A 21,483-nucleotide genomic window follows, 5' to 3' on the forward strand; every position below is an offset into this window, starting at 1 on the left:
TATATATATATATATATATATATATATATATATATATATATATATATGATAGATATTTTTTGTTCGTCTTGATACGGGATGCCTCATAAACCGCCCCAAGATTTGTCCCATCAATCTACTATGAAGGAGTGGGCCCCTTCACAGGCTGTCTGCCATTCTTTCATTCTGGCCCTGTTGGGAATGGTGATTGGATCCCAGTCAACCAGCAGTAGATGGATTGGCCCTCAAACAGGATGATTGAGTGGTGCTGCTGTCTATGCAAGTGTATATAGCTTTGTGTGTGTTGGTGTGTGGTTGTGCGTGCTTACCCTGTATGCATGCTGCTCTCTCCGAACAACAGCACATCTGTATCACTCCATCTCCTCTCTCATTTGAATTTTGCATTCTCTCAATCATCGCCAGTACTGCTGTGCACTGCCCCTGGCTTGTGGGCTGCAGAGTAGAACGGCATTCCTGTGAACAAGTATTCTTGACTTCAAATTATTATCAAGACACAGCTGAATATAATCCTATGAGCATTGAAGCGGACGCTATTAGAGCATCTGTAGTGATAAGATGAAGGAGCATACTAGATATGAAAAAGTAGAATCTATCTAAACTAAATCCATGCTAGATAGCACAAAAATGTAATCCCAAGAGTTCCACAGAATACACAGTTTGTACACACAAATACAATGTTTTGTTTTAAAAAAAATTACACAGGCTGATGTCAAGGCATGTCACTCATGCTTGTGTGCACCATGTTGTATTACTCTATTCCTTTTTTTAATGACTTGGTAATTGCTTTGTCCCTGGTTATTGAGATGACTGCCATGCACTATTACACCAGTCTAATGGTCTGTAACTATTCCTCTTAACAAAGCCATCAATCACAGGTGTTACTATGGTAACAGCATTAGCCATTATGCAGATGTTGTAATCAAATGTATGTCACACCTCGTGAGGCAGCACAAGTACCGCATGCAACTTCCACTACCTGAGGAGATCAGGCTTTGACTTTTATGAAGAAAAAAGCGACAATACAAATTCGGTGAGTGTGCTGCTTTCTACGGATGCTATTTATAGTTTAATTGAAATGAGGCCTCAAAATTGTCGGCCAGTTATTTTTTTTCCTCCGTGCTTGAGCTTCGCTTTATGAAAATTTGCATGGCCTACGGAGCAATCAGCAGAAATTCAATCATCTGTTTTTGTGTAGAAGGGCCAAGTTATTATAATCAGAGCTATTTAAACCCTCGACACCTTCTTTTTGCTTTGCTCAAGTTGTTTGACAGTTCTATACTTCAATTCTCCCATCTAAACCTTGACGCTGCCTATTTTGGCCTTGAAGCTGCAGCACAAATATTGGAACATGTCAGAAGACATTGTGTGTTTGTCTTTTGTGCAGGCTAATGGGTGTTGCAGATGAGCTGGATCTTTAGCAGTGGATGGTCTTGGTTTAAGTACTGTGCTGTATTGACCCTAAGGGTGATAACAGAGATGACAAAAGTCTCTGAGTCTTTCTGCCAAAAGAGATTTTTTCATTCCGTGTTGTAGCCTCCAGCATGAGGAGGTAAGAGTACCAGTCTTGCATGCTGTTTACAACTACTACCCTGTTTATTTGCCTTGTTAACAGAAAGCCAGTGATAAATAATATTGTAATGCAACAATCCTAGAGGATGGTTATATGTGATCAGAGGGCCTTCAGGTCTTGACATACTTTGTCCCTTTTAAGTAACTAATCAACAGACATTGTGCTCCACCATGGCGCAAAGCTCTTTAATCCAAGCATATGATAACAGAAATGATATTAAAACCAGCACCCAATACAAATTTAATCAATTAATCTATAAATATGTTTTTTAATGAATGCATTTGTTTAGTTTGAACAAAGTCATAAATAATGAAAAATACTTACTACAAGTTATCTAAGTCCAATCACATGTCTTTTAATTGTTTTTGATTGAACAAAAGTAAAAAAAATTACATAAAACAACACCATTAACAACAAAGTAACTGTATGTGTATTCATCCCAAACCATTTCATACATGGCGTTCAGTTTGGTCCGTGACTTTTTTCACTTTGGTAGGCCCAGACCAAATGACCAAAACCTAGCACATTGTAAGTAGGTCTATATCTTGGCATGTGTGGAACTTTTTTTGCAGAAATTTGTGTTCCACCTTGAAAGCTTTGGCAGTGGGACAGTTATCTGCTAACTAAACCATGGCAGTTCCTAGTTAGGTCAGCCTCTGGATGTAATTTATATCTAATTTAGTGAGTGTTGTTTACATGATGAACACAAATGAGAAACCAGAGCTGAAAGAGCCTTCAGTGTCACTTAAATTTATCATGTGCCTTATGGTTTCCTAGTAAGTTAAAGTGACACTTCACAAACAGTAATAGACTGAAACTGTGGGCCAACAAAGGTTGGGTATGGATCTGGAAAGTTAAACAATCATAATGCCGAACAATTTGCAATGGCATCACCTGGAAAGTGGCTTGTGCAATGCTATAATGTTTCCTCACATTTTGCCGCTGTGCCTGCCCTGTTTCCTGTATTCAAGCACTCGGGCTCTTGGCTCTCTCTGCCATTAAATAGACGTCCAAGGCTACTTAACTGAGTTAAAACTCTCTTTATTTTCATGTTTTACAGAGTGTGGGCATAAGTGACTGAACTGAATGTGAACAGTTTAAATTGCTCTGCTGGCTCTAATTCTGGTGAACTATAAATACACTACACTTGTCTTAATAGAGCCACCATTTAATAACCATGACCACAATGTCAAACCACGTAAGAACTGTGAATTTTTTTTACACCTCCAACAACAAAGGCATCCAGTTTACAGTGTTAAATGTAGGAAAGCAGCAAGTCTTTACACTAGAAAAACAGTTACTGCAAATGATTTCATGTTGCTAGAATAGTCACTCAGGTTTCAGTTGACTAAGTGTTAAAAATGTATTATCTTAGTCCTAGATTACAAGTTGCCTAAGTGGTTGGTTGGGGAGAGAGCTTATTTTCTTGGCGTTACACAGTTTTCCTATCCTTTAATACATATTTATTAATGTTCCATGCTATGGATAATCTGGATCCTTTGGAAGGAGTTCTTTATATATGGCATTGCAACAGTCCTTGGCTATGCCCCACTTACCTCCCACCCCATCCCTTGACCTCTTCATTAGATAAATAGGGCAGTCTATTCTCTGGCCTTCACTTGTGATGGACAGCATCTGGCTGTTTCCGATACCCACCGTGAGAAATGAGGAGACAAAAGCCCCCTTCTCCTTCCCCTTCTCCCCGTTTCCTCTTGTTTCTTTCTCCCTTGTTTACGTCTCTCAGAAACTAAGCATTGTACAATATCATATGTCGTTGAATGGTCCGCAGATATAACAGAGGGTGGGACACAGCAGATGCGGATTTCCCCCACTTGCTGTGTTGTTTTTCAGGAGGAAGTTAAATTGATTGGTCACACTTTGCACGCGGATTGTGGTAATATGTCCTCCTATGGCAACAATGAAGTACCGGACACCATTTTTCTCATACATATCTTCATGCATTCCTGTGTGGATTTAGACACATTATTTGGTGTGTCAAGTCAATACCAGCTCCTCATCTCTCACCACATCCTGTAAACTTCTTTGCTGTACGGTTTCTCTTCAATTTTGTTTTCAAGTATTACTGAAATGACACCTGCTAAGTGAGATAATGACTAATACTAAAGCTGGAAAAGAACTTAAAAGGAACAAGTTGTATGTTGCATCATTCACCATGCTGGGAAGTCACATTGTTTATACTTTTTCATAATGGCTGCTTTTAAAGGTGGAGTGAGCTGTCTAAAGCTGTCTGCAATAGTAAAAGGGGGTGGTTATAAGCTGGAAGTAGTTGGTAGTAGTTTTCCTGTCGTTGGGTTGTACAATGTTGGGCTGCAACATTAATTTCATTGTCAGTTCATCTATACATAATCTTTTATAACATATTTATTGATAAGATAGTTTATTCTGTAAAAAGTCAAGAAATGCTAAAGAAAATGCCAGTCCCCAGTTCTTGGAGCCTAAAGACACATTTTCACATGGGTTGTTTTGTTCAAGCAACACAAAACCCAAAGATATTCAGTGTACAGCATAATGATATATAATCAATAAACGCAGCAAATGCTAACATTTAAGAAGCTGAGACCAACAAATGTTTGGCAGTTTTCCTTTAGAAATGGCTTCTCGTCGATCATGAAAGTCATTGGCTGTTGATTTTCTATTGGTCTACCAATCAGTTAATGGACCAATTGTTCCAGCACTAGTCCAATATGGTATTTACTCTTAGAGTAGAAAAACTATGAGATTCTACCAGTAGAAAATAGCTTTCCACAGCTTTCAGGCTGTCAGACCAGAACTTCATTTTGAGTATTTTCTTAACCTTTAACAGACAAGAAGAAAAAACAAACACATTTAGAACGTTTGAATCTGGGTTAGAAATCTTTTTTATTGATACTGTTGAGTTACTGAAATATCATGGAAACACACAACGTAGTCCTTGTATGTTGATATGCCTGGATATGCGTGGAAGCTAAGCAAAAAACATTTCATCAGCACTTCTGTCTCCTTACTGTAGGTGCACTAGTACAGGCAGACAGGCAATCCATCAGCAAGCAAATATAGTATGTGTCACTGAGAAAAGTACTCCAACAGCAGCGCGACTGCCACACACATCCATATATTTAATGCCCATATGTAATGTCTGGTCTCCCTGGCTTGAAATTCAAAACCTTGGGTCTCCTCCCAAGCATAACATGTCATTTGGTGACACTTAGTGAAAGCTTTTCACGCTGCAAAGCATTTCGCTGTCATTGCATGCATTTAAAAAACATGTTTTTAGAAATGTTTTATGGGAATAAAACGTAAGCATATCTATTATGATACATGGGACCATATTTGCTAATTGCTTCTGGGATCATTTTTTTCTCTGGAATAAGTCACATTTTTCACAGTAGGATGAGAATTTACAGGGGGTGGCATCTAAAAAAAAACCCCGAATAGATTTTTCTATATTCAACCAGCTTCACTAAGACGGCACATTACCAAATGAGGCTTATGCTTATTGTTAGATTAGAAGTGCTTTCTGAAAGAGTGCTTGCGCCCTCCTCCTTTGCAGCTCATTTGGTGCAGGGCAGGCTGACAGTTTTGAAAGAACAGGCCTAAGGGAATGCAGTGCACACGTCTGATGTCGTATCTCCTTGGTCCAGCACTTGTTCTTTTGGAGCTCTGCTGAACCAATCCTGCTCCTTGTACTTACCAGACCCTCAGGCACCACTTTGATCTCCCTTAACAACCAGGACAGCAGTTCAAGCATGTTGTTATATTTGACTGTTTAATCCATCAAATGTGTTTGTCTCAGCAATAGGCTAATGAACATCTCTATCTAGGCCTTGCCACTGTTGAATAACTCCTGTGATGACAAGTTTATGTAGGATAGACTTCCGTGAAATTTTAAAAGGGTAATTGCTTGTTTTTTGCAAATTGCTAGTGTCCTGTTGTTAAGTTTGACTTTTCTTTTCCACACCTTTACTAAAATACCATGACTTTGTATGACAGCTAGCAAATTCCACCAGTCACATTTAGTATAAAATTCAAATGCTGTCTTCTGTGCTCTTGGTTGTTTGATAATTTTTTTTAACAGTTTTAGTAGAGCATAAGATTTAGACTCCTGAATCAGCCTTTTAGGTTGTTTCCTTCTGCTAGCATGTCCAATACAATCTACTGTATCAGCCCCCCTGTGGCTAAAATGCCAAGCCACTAAGCAAAATGTCTCAACTAATTAGGAGCTTTAGAGCAAAGCTGTAGAAATGCATCATATGACTTACATTTCCTTTGTTGTTTTTCTTTGTTTTTTCCCAGATTACTGTATTGGTCTTATAATTTGGCTTTACATTGGTGCTTTCTCACATAAAAGCGAGGCAATTAGAGGTCAGAGTGAATGATACCTAGTACAAGGTAAGCATTCAATGAATGCTTCCTAATTGAACTACAATGCTAAAGCTTGGCAAATGATTTGTTCTGAGGAACATCTTTAATTGGAGTCACATAGTTCCCTAAAATGTATATTTGAAATTCTGAAAAAACTTAAAATGTCTCTGAACCATATGTCTGAACAATACAAAACCTATTATGTTATTTCAGTGGTTGATCCAAGTACAGAATGGATCAGTCATTATTTGAAATGAATGTTGGTGTTTGCACCTATGTAGAATGATTAGTGGCTATTTAGAAGATAAGATTTTAATCTGATTTATTGATCCCCTGTAGGGGAAATTCAGTTTGACACAGCAGCAGCAAGGGGAAGTGGGAACAAAAAGGTAAAGATAAAATAGGAATATTAAATTATAGATCTGGGTGTATATACATGTGCAATGTTTCTTAAAATATACATACAGTACATACATTCAAACAGTTGCCTATCTGTTTGTACATGTGCAATATATGTAGTGGTTCTGGGTCTCAATTAGTAGAGATAGGAGGTAGGGGTGCTGTGGCGTTGCGGAGTCTGATGGCTGATGGCACAAAAAGCCCACTTTGAGGCATGTGGCACAAGGCTTTCATCTAAAATGCTGCTGGGTTTTACAGGGAAAATGTTGGAATATCAGCAGGAGAAAACAAATCTTGAATGAATGTGTTTGAACTCAAGGGAACCTACCGATCAGCCATAACATTATGTCCACTGACAGGTTAAGTGAATAGCACTGATTATCTTGTTACCATGGCACCAGTCAGTGGGTGGGATATATTAGGCAGCAAGTGAACATTGTGTCCTCAAAGTTGATGTGTTAGAAGCAGGAAATGGGGATTTGAGCTGCTTTGACAAGGACCAAATTGTGATGGCTAGATGTCAGAGCATCTCCAGGACTGCAGCTCTGTGGGGTTGTTCCCGGTGTGCAGTGGTCAGTACCTATGAAAAGTGGTCCAAGGAAGGAAAAGCAGTGAACTGGTGACAGGGTCATGGGCAGCCAACGCTCGTTGGTGCACACATGGAGCAAAGACTGTTGCGTATCTTCCGATCCAGGTCAAATTGCCTAAAACAATTAATGTTAGTTTTGGTAGAAAAGTGTCAGAACACACAGAGCTTCATCGTCTGGTGCATATGAGGCTGCTTGGAAAACCTGGGTTCTGCCATTCATGTGGTTGTTTTGACACATACCACCTCCCTAAGCATTGTTTTAATCCATGTACACCCTTTAATGGAAATGGTATTCCCTGATGGCAGTGGCCTCTTTCAGCAGGATAATGAGGCCTGCCACAAAGCCAAAATGGTTCAGGAATTGTTTGAGGAACTCAAGGCCTCCAAATTCCCCAGATCTTAATATTATCGAGCATCTGTGGGATGTGCTGAACAAACAAGTCCGATCCATGGAGGCACCACCTCGCAACTTACAGGACTTACACCGGGAATCCACTGACTTTGGCTACAGCCCGTTATGGCTGCGCTGCGGTTTTGATGCGTCCATAGCCCAGTGTCAAAGTCCATTGGAAGCGTCTCAGGAGTGTTTCAGCAGCGGAGCGTGCAGCCTGCTTCACGTTATTGACTTGTTATTAATTTGTCATTTTTGTGCTTCTACTACCTTCTTCACAGCTCTATGTGACCCCATTTTGTTCTGTCAACTTCAGGCTGCATATCCCACAAGGAGCATTTCAGAATCAGAGCGTTTTGCCTGCCTGATTTTGCTGATATGTTTAAATTTTGTTGATTTGGTCATTAGTGCTTGCCTTTTGTGCTTCTACTATGATTAAGTAGGCTACGTAGTTAAATGATTTCTTTTGGTGTCAGTTTCAACCACGTTTATTGTTGTTTTACGATCGCGAGTCTCCACAGGGTGTTTTATTTTGAAAATTGATCGGATTATCTATGCCGTTCTGTGTCTGACTTCCTGGCCGGTTCAGTCTGCTCTGTGCTGCTTGATGCGGCTTGCGGCAAAAATAGACCTGCCTGCAATCTCTGAGCCGTTTCTGGGACTCTTCTGGGACATGCTGCGTCTGCGTTGCGTCTGCGTTGCGGCTGCGTCTCGTAGACTCACAAGCACTGACTATAATGGCCGCAATTAGCTTTGGCAACCGCGGCGCAGCCGTAACGCACTGTAGTCAGTGGATTTTAGTGGTTACAGGATCTGCTGCTAACATCTTGGTGCCAGATACAGCACACTTGCCGAGATCTAGTGAAGTTCATAGCTCGACGGGTCAGGGCTGTTTTGGTGGCAGAAGGGGGACCTACACAATATTAGGCGGGTGGTCATAATGTTATGACTAATAACAAATGTTTTTGCCTAGACTGACCATTTGCCCAGATTCCTATTTAATTTTGTATAAAATGATCTGCTCTTTTTACTGCTCATTGTACATCCTTAATACATTTCACCTTGTGATGTTACCACTGTCTTGCTGTTATAGGGATTTGCAAAAAAATTGTCGTTGGGAAAAATCTCATCCAAATTTGACTATTGGTACAGTTAGATGCATTTGTTGCACATTCTTGTACTTTCCCACGCTTCTGTTATAAAATCCCACTGGGAGCTATGCATTGTTGCAACTAATACAATTTCTACGCTCTTCCAGGTCTGTTTCATCTCCTGACTGACATTTCACTGGTTTCTGTTCTCAGTGCTGCTGCTCCCAGATGATCAGTACATCTGATCTGTATTTCATAGCCGTTTACACTGCTCGCACGCTGTCACTTGATGTTCTTTTTTCAGATTTTGCAAAGAACCTTCAATTAACTCTGAAGTATTTTTGAATCTTTGGGGTAGTGCTCCTTTCGTCTCGGATATGTCTTTTGTTGCGGAAAACAAAACCACCTGGATACTGTGGAAAAATCCATAGGGGGTGGACAGAGTAGACGAGGATGTATCTTGTTCGTGAGGATGTATGGACTATTACTAGGATTGTCAGTTCTCATTTGATTATTTCACGGCAAGCACTCTGGTGACGCAAGCTGACTGGGTCTCCTTGAGAGTATCTTGTGCATGTCAGTATGTATTATTGATGTGGAGAACCATGTAGAAAGGATAGGCCTCAAGGATGTCTGTCTCTGTAAAACCTCTGTTGCCCCTATTGTCTAACCTTTCTGAACCCAACAAAGCCTCACCAGGTCTTTACACACTGCGATTTTCAGCGATGGCCCACATGTATCAAGTGTTACCAACATTTAGATTGATGCCAATTCTGACACTGAAAAGATTCCAAGTATTAATCGTCAGTGGTCTTTTTTGTTTAAAGAGCGCTGATGAGTTCAAAATATACAAGATATACGAGTTCAGTTTAAAATATGGTTTGGAAGTGGTTGTGATCATTCTTTTAACATGAACATCTAAAGCCACTCACTCACTCCTTAACTAAGTGCATATACCTGAATTTCTTTTAAGCTTGTGCAAATTTTAGGGCTGCAACTACGCATTATTATCACTATCAATAAATCTGACAGTTGTTTTTTGATTACTGTTTAGCCTATATAATGCCAGAAAATACAAAAAAACAGTTACCATGTTCTCAGAATCTAATGTATTTCTTGTAATGTCCAAAACCCAAAGATATTCAATTCAATGATTCACATGAGAGATGGGTCACAGTGTTCGCATTTCAGAAACTTGAACCAGAAAATGTTCGGGATTTTTCCTTAGTAAATTAATTAAACGACTTGTTTACTTGTTTATCAAAATTGTTTATAATGTTACAATTGTATAACCGCATAGACTAGGAAACAGTATTTAATAGAGATTGGTATTATCACCTTAATTAAATCGACATCAGTGCTGATCTATTAACAATAGGTCCTGGAGATGCCATGGTGCCATATTGCACAGTAAGAGTGTCTGTGAATCTCACCTCACTGCACAGCGAGCCGCTAACAGCAGCTTTATGGTTGGAGCAAGCTAGCTGCTGGGTGCTAGTCAACAACATTGTCAAGCAAACTCATTTTTGTAGTTTGACCATGACTTTTTCACGCATAACGTTAGTTATATTGTTACCTTCAGGGCATGTCTATCAAGTCAATTTACATACCGCAACAATGCACACACACAGACACACACACAAACCAACACACATCGGTGTGGAGCAGAATGGGCTGTCCACAACTAATAACTGCGCTGTATTAATGTTATAACTAAATTTCCACAGAAAGCAACATGAAAAGCAGCTGCAGGCATCCAACACACTACACTCGTTAGTTAGTGAGCTTCAAATGAGGCTTACCATTCACTTTCTCTCCACTGCCCCTCAGGAATACAACATTAGTCCAACATCGCTGAGTCTGCTAGCCACATTAGCCGCGCAATATGCTAACCCCAAGTTAGCTAACCTTTAAAACATCACAGTAAAGCAACACAAAACACGGCAACACTTGGTGTCCATCCTTTAACTGTTACAGAGCTTGTTACAGTTGTGGAACTTTTGAAGCACTAATTTATTAATTTAACACACACTGCAGTGTAAAGTATGAACATTGCAGTGGTTGCGGTGCTTGACCAATAGCGCAGTATCTAAGTTTTGTGGTTATCGCGACAGCCCTATATAGCTGTAGTCTGTTGACCAGTGATTAGTTCAAATGAAACTTTTGGAGGTTAAATGCCTTTCTCCTTGCTGCAGACTTTCCCAGCTTGCATTCAAACCAGGCGTGGCTAATGCTGCCCTCTAATATACAGCATACATTTCCTCTGTTAGCAGCTTTCACTGTGTGTCAAGTGCCTATTAAATTTAGGGCTAGGACACTAAGCTTGCTGATGCAATTCAGTATGCATATAATGCTGCTACTTATAATTTTATTGTGGAGGCTTGTATCTTTGGCCTCACACTGTTCTAAAATTATGTTATGATATTTAATACTTCAAGTTAATAAGGTATAGGAAACACAAGACCACAGCTAGGTGACTCTGCATTCTTTGATTCACTATATTTCCTGCAATTTAAGTGAAGACATCTCTGTCCTCCGTTGGCTCCTTGCATGACTGTGATTCAGTTTGCATAGAAGTTTGATAAACCTGACACCAGGAGATGGATTTCCCAGCCAACCTAGCACTGAAGTAATGGGAATCCAGAGCGTAACAAATGGTGGTGCCAGTACAGAGCTGTCTCCGCTGGGTGTGCAGGTGGTCCTCCATTCCCCTTGTCAAACCCCCACTGCTCCCCCAAAATGGCCATGGAGACTTGGGCAAGATTATTTTGGAGTTTAGGTTAGAGACCAGCTCTTTCATTACCCATTAGTCACACTCCAATTTCTGTGATGGGATTTTTTTACTGTCCCCTCACATTTTGTAAATGTATACAGCCTTTCCCCCTCAGACTTGAAAGGTCACAGCATGTTTTTGTAATTTCTTGTCTGCTCTGATTATTTTCATCTTAACTGAGGTGCTGTGCCTGTAGAAAGCTCATGTCATTTACGCTTTACATTTGGAAATATAGTGTGCCTTTTGACTTGAATGATGAATAAAAAGGTTTGCTGTAGAGTTAACAGGAAATGTACATACAGATTTAAAGTTAAGGGGTTCAACGGATTTCCCTTTAGACTGGATCTTTGTTTTCTTACAAATCCTCACCCTCACTGAGCCAATAATGTGTATTGATTGGATTTCACTGGCCTGTTTGCACTTGCAAATGGAAGCCTGTGTGTTATTTTATCCAGAAAAGCTTTAGGATTTTGTGTCTGTCAGCATGTTAAGAAAGCATACTGTGGATTTTTAAATCATTGAGCTTTTTAAGATAAAATATGTACACATAAGAAAATCCACAAATCTAGACTATAAACCCCCCTAACCGCTATATATTATGCTAATCTGCTGAGCAATTGATAATACTGTATTCTATCAAATAGGAGACTGAAGGGGATGGAATAAGTTTCCTCATTAAATAAATGTATTAAGCTAATGAGACACCCTAGACAGTTTTAATTTTTAAGATTTGATGTGGCTGACCAACTTGCTACTGCAAATTCAAAGTCATATTTTGCCCCAGAGAGGATTTTCATTCCCCCACTTGTATTATTTAGTTACTGTTTAGCTACTTGATTTAAATTGCCAATTTAGTTTAGGGTATTTGACATATAGACTAATTTGCACAGTCACTTAAGGGACACAGGGTTAGTTTAATTCACCAGTGAACATATTTTGCTGCCATGGTGGCTTGTCCGCCCACAAGTATTGGCCATCTGGTGTCACAATTTCTAAACCTCTCCCCAGGAAAATTAGGCATAGGGTTTCCAGAGGAGTTATTTTCCCCAAGAATGCATTTTTATCACCGCAGTAATGTGTGGGTGGACACGATAACATAAACACCTGTACAGCGTAAGGGAATAGCCCTGCAATAAAATATTGTCTGTGTGAAGGTTATAAAGATCTGTTTTAGTTGTGCTTTTCAAGGCTGTATGTTTGTTGTTTTATACATTATACTGAAGGATTTTATTTTTTACTATTGTATGTTTGTTTACAGGGGAAGGGCAAAGTAGCACATCTAATGCAGGGATGTATTTGCATTATACTATTATACACTTGGTAAAACCTTTTAGAAACTTTTAGAATGATCTGCCCCTCCTGTAACATAGCACTCATGCACCCACTGAGCTCTTAATCATAAAACTAGCGAAGATTAGTGTTAAAAATATAGATTTTTTGATACAGATTAATATTTATTTTCCTCAGTATCGATTCTGAAAATGCGCTTTTCTTCTCGTCGACAGGGAGCTGATACGCGCACCGCTGCAGCAAAGTATTTCCACTTTGACTAAAGTCAGAAGTAAATTAATTGATGCTGTTCTGCTTAACACACAGTACTATTAACTGTCCTTACTAAGTTGATAAGATAATTCAATAATTATATTCAGTAATTTAATCAATGTTGTGTCAATTTTCCTGTGGTATCGAAAATGCTATTGAATATTGATATTTTTCAAGGTATTGTATCGAAGTTAGAAATTCCAGTATTGTGACAACACTACTAGACGTACATATAATTTAATTATTTAATAGACATATACTTTGCCATTTGACAAATGAGACGAAAATAAGAATATTTAATTATTTTATAGTGTTTCTGTAGTTGTAACCTTTTTAGCCAATTGCCCATTTGTTCTAAAATTTTCAAAAGTAGGTCTTTTGGTCTCACCAAATTGGGTTTGGAAAAAAATGACGCATACATATATATTTACTGTACAGATACTTCTTGTACATCAATATACATAAATGTGGAATATTAAAAGTAAAAAAAAAATCACTATGAATGTTATCAGATTAAAAAAACACTATTTGTCAACAGTCAAACAAGGTTGAATAGCTGTCAGTTGTATACACCTGAATGTGACAACATTCTGCAGTGGCCTGGCTTGCGTGCCTATCAGATGTCATTAATGGGTGTACATAGTTTTGGCTACAGTCTAGATTGCAAGCATTTGTATTAAGAATATCATGTGAAAAGACAGACCTCAATGTAGATCCATTCACAGTGTTCACATTTAAGTGTCAAATGTAGAAGCATTAGCGTGCCACATCCAAACACAAAGGTCACATTGAAATGACAGGTGTAACCCCGGCCACTGACGCACAGTGACGGGGAGGTGGCATTTGTGCACTGCAGTGCTGTTCCTTATATTGTCAGAGATATAACTGGAGTGGCAAAACCCATTACAGAGATCAGAAGTGATCTGAACATGTTCCTAGCAGGAGGCCCCTTCATAGGCGAACACTAGGTGAAACGCATCAGGAGATGCTGGAGGAAATTGCATCACGGTTCACCTACCGTTTCAGTTTGGGGCTGTCCGATGGGATCAGCTGCATGGCTCGGAGCAGAGATTGACTTGTGGAATGAGTAGGGACCATACATTTTTCTGACAGTCGAACTTTAAACCATGCAGCACCTCTTAAAGTCTGAACCGTGATCATGATGGCATGCTGCGTTTACTGGGTAGCGATACCCACAGCGTGACCTACAGTATGGCTTTGACCTCATCCTAAAATATTTGAAATTGTAGGAAGTGGGTTGGATTGTTCTAGGGTGCTTCAGTGTAACCAACATGGTGGCCCTGTTAATGCTGGTGGGCCAGACAGTCAGGAGCCTAAATGGAATTTAGTAACTCTAGGAATGCAAGGAACTGCAAACGCCCATGAGAAGTACTAATCTATCTAATTTCCTTTTAGTTTTAGTATTTTAAGTTGTGCTGAAGATCATCAAGAACCCTGTAAAAAACATGTTGTCTTATAGCTTGAAAATATAAAACATTAGGGAAATTATTATTCAGCTTTTTGATACAGTTACAAATTTGCCCATGAAAAATCTAATCTTAAGCATTGCCAATATGTTATTGGTATTTTTAGAGATGAAAGTCTTTATAAGATATTGAGTTTTGTGGTTAGAACTGATAGAATGTTTTTATTATTGTTCATAATAATTTTAATATAGGTTGGGATGTAAGGGTATTTTTCCATCTAAACCCCAGGTTTCCAGAGGCATGTCTGTCTCAGAGGTAGTGTTGTATTATTCTATTTTTTTTGTTCCCATCTCAGAGAGCACTGCACCTCAGCACTTCTACATTTAGCAAACCTTTCCCATCAAATGGAAAAAACGGCTCTGGACTATTTGAAAAAATTTACTTTCCCCCCCGGAGCACTTAAGCTCAGATCTTTGTCATTATTAGCTTGCTCCTTTAGCCACAGATTCCTATTTTATAATGACAGAGACTGGTACCCTGAACTCAGTTTGCCAGATCTGCCATGCGCCAGAAATCTCATAGATAAGTAATAGAAGGTGTAACTCTGACTCTGACGGGCTTTCTTCTTCATTAGCACTCAAATTAATCCTCTCATTTCTTCTCTATAAATTTATGAGGCACTGATGCTATAATAAGTTTTATGTTGAATATTTCATTTCCTTAATTATTTTGGGCTAGCTTTCTAGTCACTCGGTTGAAGTCCATTTGTTACTCCCTGCTATGAATGGTTAATGAAGAGAAAGCACTGAGATGTCTGTTTCCAGCTCAGTTTACTGTTAGTCAGTTATTTAGTTATTTATTGAGGGTTTTCAAGAACACTATGTATTGCCTAATGCTTATCATTTATTATCTCTAATAGAGGAGCCAGTCTTGCTATTAGGTTTGGACTAGGCGTATAAGCTAGCAATAAGAAAGCACTTTGAAAATCACAATAGTTTGTTTTAATCTGTCATGTTCTGGTTCTGATAACCTTGGATAGTAAATACTAATTTCCACACAGAATTTCATATCGTTTTATTTCCTTTTTGCTCTGTGTTCACTGTTTCTGTCAATAGAGGCCCTTATCTTTCACTGTCAGTCAAGCCATTGTTGAGGAGAGGGACCTGCAAATGCAAAATGGCACAAGTGATGGATTACTCTTTTATTTGGCAGGCTTTTCATCTGTTGAAATTGTGTGTGTGTGTGTGTGTGACAAATGGGAGTATTTTTATGTGCAGTGTTGTTTTTGTTTTGTTTTTTAGGTTTGTACACATTTGAAAGAACAATTTGACTGCATTTCGAGTCAGAATTCCAAAATTGCAATGTCTATTGGCTAAATTAAAACTTTAAAACATTTAGTTATTATATGAGGAAGGCAAAAACCTACACATTTAAGTTAGTCATATGTTGTGATAAATATCAGTCTCATTATATCTTGTGTATATATATATATATATATATATATATATGTATATAAAAAACTATTAAACTTTTATGTAGCCTGAGTACACAGCCCATTATAAGTTATTCACGCAAGAGGCTAGCACATAATTTGTGGTTTATTTCCTTTTAGCAGTGGAAGCAGCCTTCTCCAACAGAGGGAATGATTTCCTATCCCCCTCCTTTTGATTCCAGCAAAGTCATGCACTGTGGTGAAAAGCTTGGGGAGATTTCCTAATGAGAGCTATTAACAGAGCTATTGCTGAAGTTGATTTGTGTTTTTGAATGCATCTCTTTGTGTCCGAGTTGTTTTTCCTTCATGCCAATGGGAAATTATTAGAAAAATAATGTTGTTAAGGACACCGCCAGTTTGTTCAGTGCAAAACGATAGCAGGGAAACTAAGGATAGCAGGATGACTAAGAATCATATGGGTCGTTTTTTTTTGTGGTTAAACATACTCACTTTTAACATCCAAGAAGCTTAGAGTGATAATTGAAAAGCAGTTGACACTTTTCACTGTAGCCTGTCGGGTTACTTATCTTCTTGAGTGCTAGGACCTTATCCACTGTGTGAGGCAGAAACTTATTGAGGAAAAGCATCTGGAAGGCTGTCTTGTCAGAGACAAAGTGAAGCCTCCTCTGGTTAGTAGAGACTGCTCTGTGGGGCTTTTATTAGGAACCTCTCACTGAAAGTTTTTCAGATTTATCAAAGTCTCCTTGGTACACAGCATGCTTGCTCCATTTGAGGTAGTGCAGAAAATAGTGGCCCCTGTTTATGTGCATGTTTTCTATTTGTTTTGATGCTGTTTCCTAAGCCATATCTCCCTTGATTTTTCATCTTAATGGTAAAATCTGCTTTAGAGAAAAAATGCACCCTCAAACACTTTTTTAAAAACCTGGCATAAACATTCAGGGATAAATACATCATAAAAGAAGTGGTGGTATCCGCTGACACTAGCCGTGTTACCATCAACGTTTTTTTTATGCGCATTTTAAAGTATCGCATCAGAAAAGGTTGATGGAAGCGGCAAAAGTTTTTTATGCTTGCTTGAGGTAGTTTTTGCCAGTTAATGTACTAAATGTTAGATAGAAACACTTTTGCCAAATAAATATTAATGTAGCGAGCTTGTAACTTAAGTCTGATCAGCTGTTTCCGCTGTCGCGTCTTGCCGGATATTCCCATAACGCACAGAGACATGGCTGGTAGCAGTTTGCCCGCTTGAAACACATTCCTGAGGACCTCTCTCCATTTTTCTAAGATCAATGGCCATCAGTTCCATGCAACTGGTTTTGTTTCTGGTTTGGAACTCATACGTCTTGTTTATTACAGCCATGTGTAACGTCAACTACCAACATAACTACACTTGCCCTGGCCTGGTTTATTCGCTCCAAACCAGCTGATGGAAACGCACCTATTTTGCATTTACCTTTTTTTTCTTTTTTGCGACAAAAGTCCACTTAAAATTCGCATGACAATTAGATGGAAACATAGCTAATAACATCAAATCATAGGATGCAATGTAGAAACAGCTTGCATCTTTAGGGATCTGTTGACGGTAGCCTGTGAAATGTAACACCGCTGAACAGCTGGTCACAGCACACCGCAGCATTTGCACTTTCTCCACACTGGCTTTTCCTTGATTTGAGAACTAACTAGGTAGCTTTTGCTAGCATTATCTCCACCTATACAAAAAGGTGAGCCATCTTATGATATCCTGGTCTTGTATCCTTTTGCAGGAGACCGATGAATGAGATTTTTGTTGTGTGTCAGTGCTGAGGTGGCTGTCTGTTCCAAAAGTGCCCCTGACAGGAATCTCAGTGGAATGATCAAATAAAGGGCTGAAAATTAGACCAGGAGGAGACGTATTCAGGTGAGAAAAGAAGGGAATTTTGGAGTAGGGAGTGGATGACATTGAAGGTCACCCGCTAAGACTCGCTTGGATAAATGGAACCAACATCCATATCATTGATTGCCAACTTACCCTTTGAAGTTGCACAGAGTTGCATTGGATCCCTTGCCTTGCACACCATTCTTGGCTCGTGCTACATACCTTGCCACCTATTGGGGATCTCCTTAGTGCTAGAGCAGCGACTATAGCCGTGTTTCCATCACCGTTTTTAGTATTCCAAGTATTCCATTAGAAAAGTTTGATGGAAACAGCAAAATTTTGAAAAAAAAATCCCTAATTTCGCGAAAAAAGTTTTTATGCTTGCTTGAGGTGGTTTTTGCCTTTGTCAAAAAACAGTTAATGCGCTAAATGGGAGATGGAAACACTTTTGCCGAATAAGTATTGATGTAGCAAACTTGTAACTCACGTCTGATCAGCTGTTTTCGCTGTCAGTGTCTTGCCGGATATTCCCAGACATGGCTGGTAGCAACTTGCCCGCTTGAAACACATTCCTGAAGCTCTCTCCAGTTTTCTAAGATCAGTGGTCCTCCGGTCCATGGAACTGGTTTTGTTTATGGTTTTGAACCCATACGTCTTGTTTATTACAGCCATGTGTAACGTAACTACGCTCGCTGTAGCATGGTTCATTTGCTCCAACCTAGCTGATGGAAACGCACCTAAATCGCAGTTTCTTTTTTTCTTCTTTTCTGCGACATTTCAGAAGTCCGCTTAAAATTCGCATGACAATTGGATGGAAACGATGGTGCAAGAATTAGGCATGCAAGAGGAATCAATTAAAGTGATGCTGCATCACTTGGGCTCGCTCTCTCCCTTCACAAACATTACCGCCTCCCGTATTGCATATGTCACCTCAAAGTGACTTTTCAGAGCCTCCTGCTTCTTTGCTTTCATTGCCACCACAGTACCCCTCACTGAGTGCAGCATGCAAGAAAGCGAGTCTCTGGAAAGATTCAGGGAGCACTGGGGGCCAGAGGGTGGAGAGGGGGCACAGTGCTGTAAAGTGCCTCAATGTCGCTTCATTTCCCCATTTTAATTGGGCTATCTAAATGCACCCCCGGTTTGTCAATACCCGCCAGGGTCCCAGATAAAAATGATTTGTCTCAGGCATTCGGTGGCACGATCTGCTGTTCCCCTTAGAGAGCATGCCCTGCCAGTTGTCAGCAGCAGAGTGTAATGGAGAGCGCTCGTTGTTTTTGATATTCAACGGGTAGCAGGAAAATAGGTGCCTTCCTCTGTCAATTCTACCCCTCTTGTCTTAGACTTATTTCTTTTTTACTGTCCTCTCATTCAGTCTGTAACTAACATGTCAATATAGGCGTGCAAGAACAACCACCCATATACAGACAAGCATGCACATGCACACACATGTACAAATTCACATGCTCTACACACAAAGGCACACAGGCACTCACTGAAGGTCAGCATTGTGAAGCCAGTCTTATCTTTGTTTTTATGCACACTGTTTCCCACTGTCCTTGTCTTTTCCACACCTCCTGTCGCCATGTGCACCCCCTCTCTCTCAGCACTAGAGCCAGTGTTATCTGCAGACAGTCCTGGGAAAATTTCAGGGCCAAAAGTGTGCCCTTGGTGTTTGAGTGTTGAGCAGAAGAATGATGCTCACACAATGTTTGACATTTTCATTCATTTTTGTGTGGCTCAGAGATACATTACTTTGCATGGGAAAAATAACCATTTTGCGCATAACTATCTAATCTGTTCAAAGGCTGCTCTTTTATTCTCTTAACTGATAGATGATAAATATAATTTGGTGGCTTGCGTAAAGACAATTACATACAGGTAGGTATAATTAAATGTATATCTTTCACATGCTGCTTGTGTAGCTTAAGCTATCCCTATAACATATCTTGCCCTAGATCACAGGCTGAGGTTAAATGTTCTGTTGATTATTTGCAAGTACGGTTAACCTATGTTTGTAGGTTATACTACGAACCATGTATGTGATATAGATAGCACCACGATTGCAATCTGGAGGAAAATTAGCTACCAAACAGACTAGTGGCAGTAGCCAAGCCTCAGTAAATTATGAATTGGGCTGGGAATTTTAAGCTAACAGGTGTTGCCCAGCTGTGCTTTTGGACATGATGACATAGTGCTAATCTTAAGAGCCCATCAGCAGCAGCACACTGACTTTCACAGCTCAGTGTTTACGACACAGGTCAGCATTTTTTTCACTGGCATGCAGCCAGAATTGGGTTTATCAGTGACCCCTCTGAATGGGAATATAAAGCACATTTATTTGGATGACATTTACAGGATTAAAAAAAAGGTTATATGATAGATCCTAATATGTTGAGATGTGGTTTTAGATGATTGTAGACTGCAGTCTTTAAAAATGCAGTAAATAGAGTATATACTTGTAATGATACACATCATTTATTCAGTCAGTGTGTGCTTTTCTGACCCTAGACCAAGAATCTTATTTTCTTACCTCAAAGCTGAACCTTGTTAAAATGTTTTGGCAGACTTGTTAGGTGGTGCAGACTTGTATTGATCAAGCCTAGGGCCAATGTGATTCATCCCATCCTACAGCAAGCAGTGCCTTTTCCCATCAGATGGTGACTGTAGCTACCACAGAGGAGCTGAGGTGTCTGGTTCGATGCAGGTGTTCTTCACCTGCAGATAACCCTGCAGCTGCATCACAGATGTTGTACTCGGAACACTCACAAAAATAAGCCTGAAAATCCAGAAATAAAAATTGATCTCACAAAAATCAATCTTTCACTAGAATCTATTAAATTGGCACTGTTGGCAGCCTGGCTTAAGTCAGGCTGGCTCCTTCAGATTGAAGAGGTTGTCAGCCTTTTTTTTCAGTCTAATGAAATGAGTGGGGGATGGGTGGTTGTCACAATGTTATAAATTGTCAGACTTGGTAGGGGGTGTTCCAACTCTATTCAAGCTCTTGGGGGTGGGGCAAAAGATAAGACATAAAACCGCCTGAGCTACAAAAACTCACTTGAGGCAACAGTTTTAATCTTGCATAGGGGGTTAATGCTAGAGCCCATCTGTGTTTTGAGCTTTACATTGCGCTGAGATGAGATTACACCATAGAAGAGATGGCTCATGTTGTGCAACTGACACACTACATCACTGCTGTTAAGACCACCAGCCAATCATTTTTACTTCTACCACAGAGACTTTACACCTACAAAAATACTTTTTCTCCTCTCCTCAGGGGTGTGTGGGCGTAATAATTACTCTCCAGAAGGTTCCCTCCGACTTGTAAAAAAAGATAAGATGTCCAGATTGGTTGGTCTTCTTTTTGCAGAAAGTTTTTTGTCCATGGTGCATCCTTGACATCACTTTTTTTATTAGTACTATTATTGCAGCACATACAGCTAGAATATATTTATATGTAAATATATTTAAAATATATGGCTGTACAAATTGAATTACTTTTTAATCAGATGGCCCACATCCTATTTGTTCTAAAGTAGAAGGAAAGTTAAAGATAAAACAATTCTTTGTCTTGTTGAAAAGTCTGTTGTATGCACAGATCTGCAGCCTCCAGTAAAATCAGACTGTCTCCCATTGTTAACAACAAAGAGAAATGTAGAACACATTGCAGTTTGCCATTTCCTTCAGCAGAGTTTAAGCCTAGAAGACATTCACCATTGTTGTTCTTAGTGGAAACCGGCATATGTGCTTTTTAGAACCTCACACTGAATATCTATTGCTATGTTACTGCTTCCATGTTTAGATGAATAGTTATTACAGTAGCTAACAGTGTGGCAATTCTTAAAGTTTACTTTCCCTTTCAGAAATTACTAACATATTATGATAAAGCGGTAATGTATAATTTAATTATTAATATAACATGGTATTATATGTGGCTTCAAATGAAATGATTTGTCACGGACTAGGTCATGGCTTGCAGCGTCAGCAATGCTACTGATACATATATTAAAAAAAACATCATTACATCGAGGGCA

The 21,483-nt window shown here is 39.4% G+C and overlaps 1 protein-coding gene across 2 annotated transcripts in view; it reads left to right on the forward strand.

Annotated features, from left to right (window-relative positions):
• Positions 1-21,483, forward strand: part of LOC123972869 (receptor-type tyrosine-protein phosphatase F) — a 166,445-nt gene that overhangs the window by 21,333 nt on the left and 123,629 nt on the right. The window contains exon 1 of one of the 2 annotated variants that reach the window (XM_046052595.1): positions 977-1,030. The exons of the other annotated variant lie outside the window; for it this stretch is intronic. The gene's annotated coding sequence lies outside the window, so the exon portion shown is untranslated. Of the gene's footprint in view, positions 1-976; positions 1,031-21,483 lie in introns of those variants that run through there. 2 annotated transcript variants of the gene reach the window in all.

Source organism: Micropterus dolomieu, linkage group LG06 (genome assembly GCF_021292245.1).
Source record: "Micropterus dolomieu isolate WLL.071019.BEF.003 ecotype Adirondacks linkage group LG06, ASM2129224v1, whole genome shotgun sequence".
NCBI lineage: Eukaryota > Metazoa > Chordata > Actinopteri > Centrarchiformes > Centrarchidae > Micropterus > Micropterus dolomieu.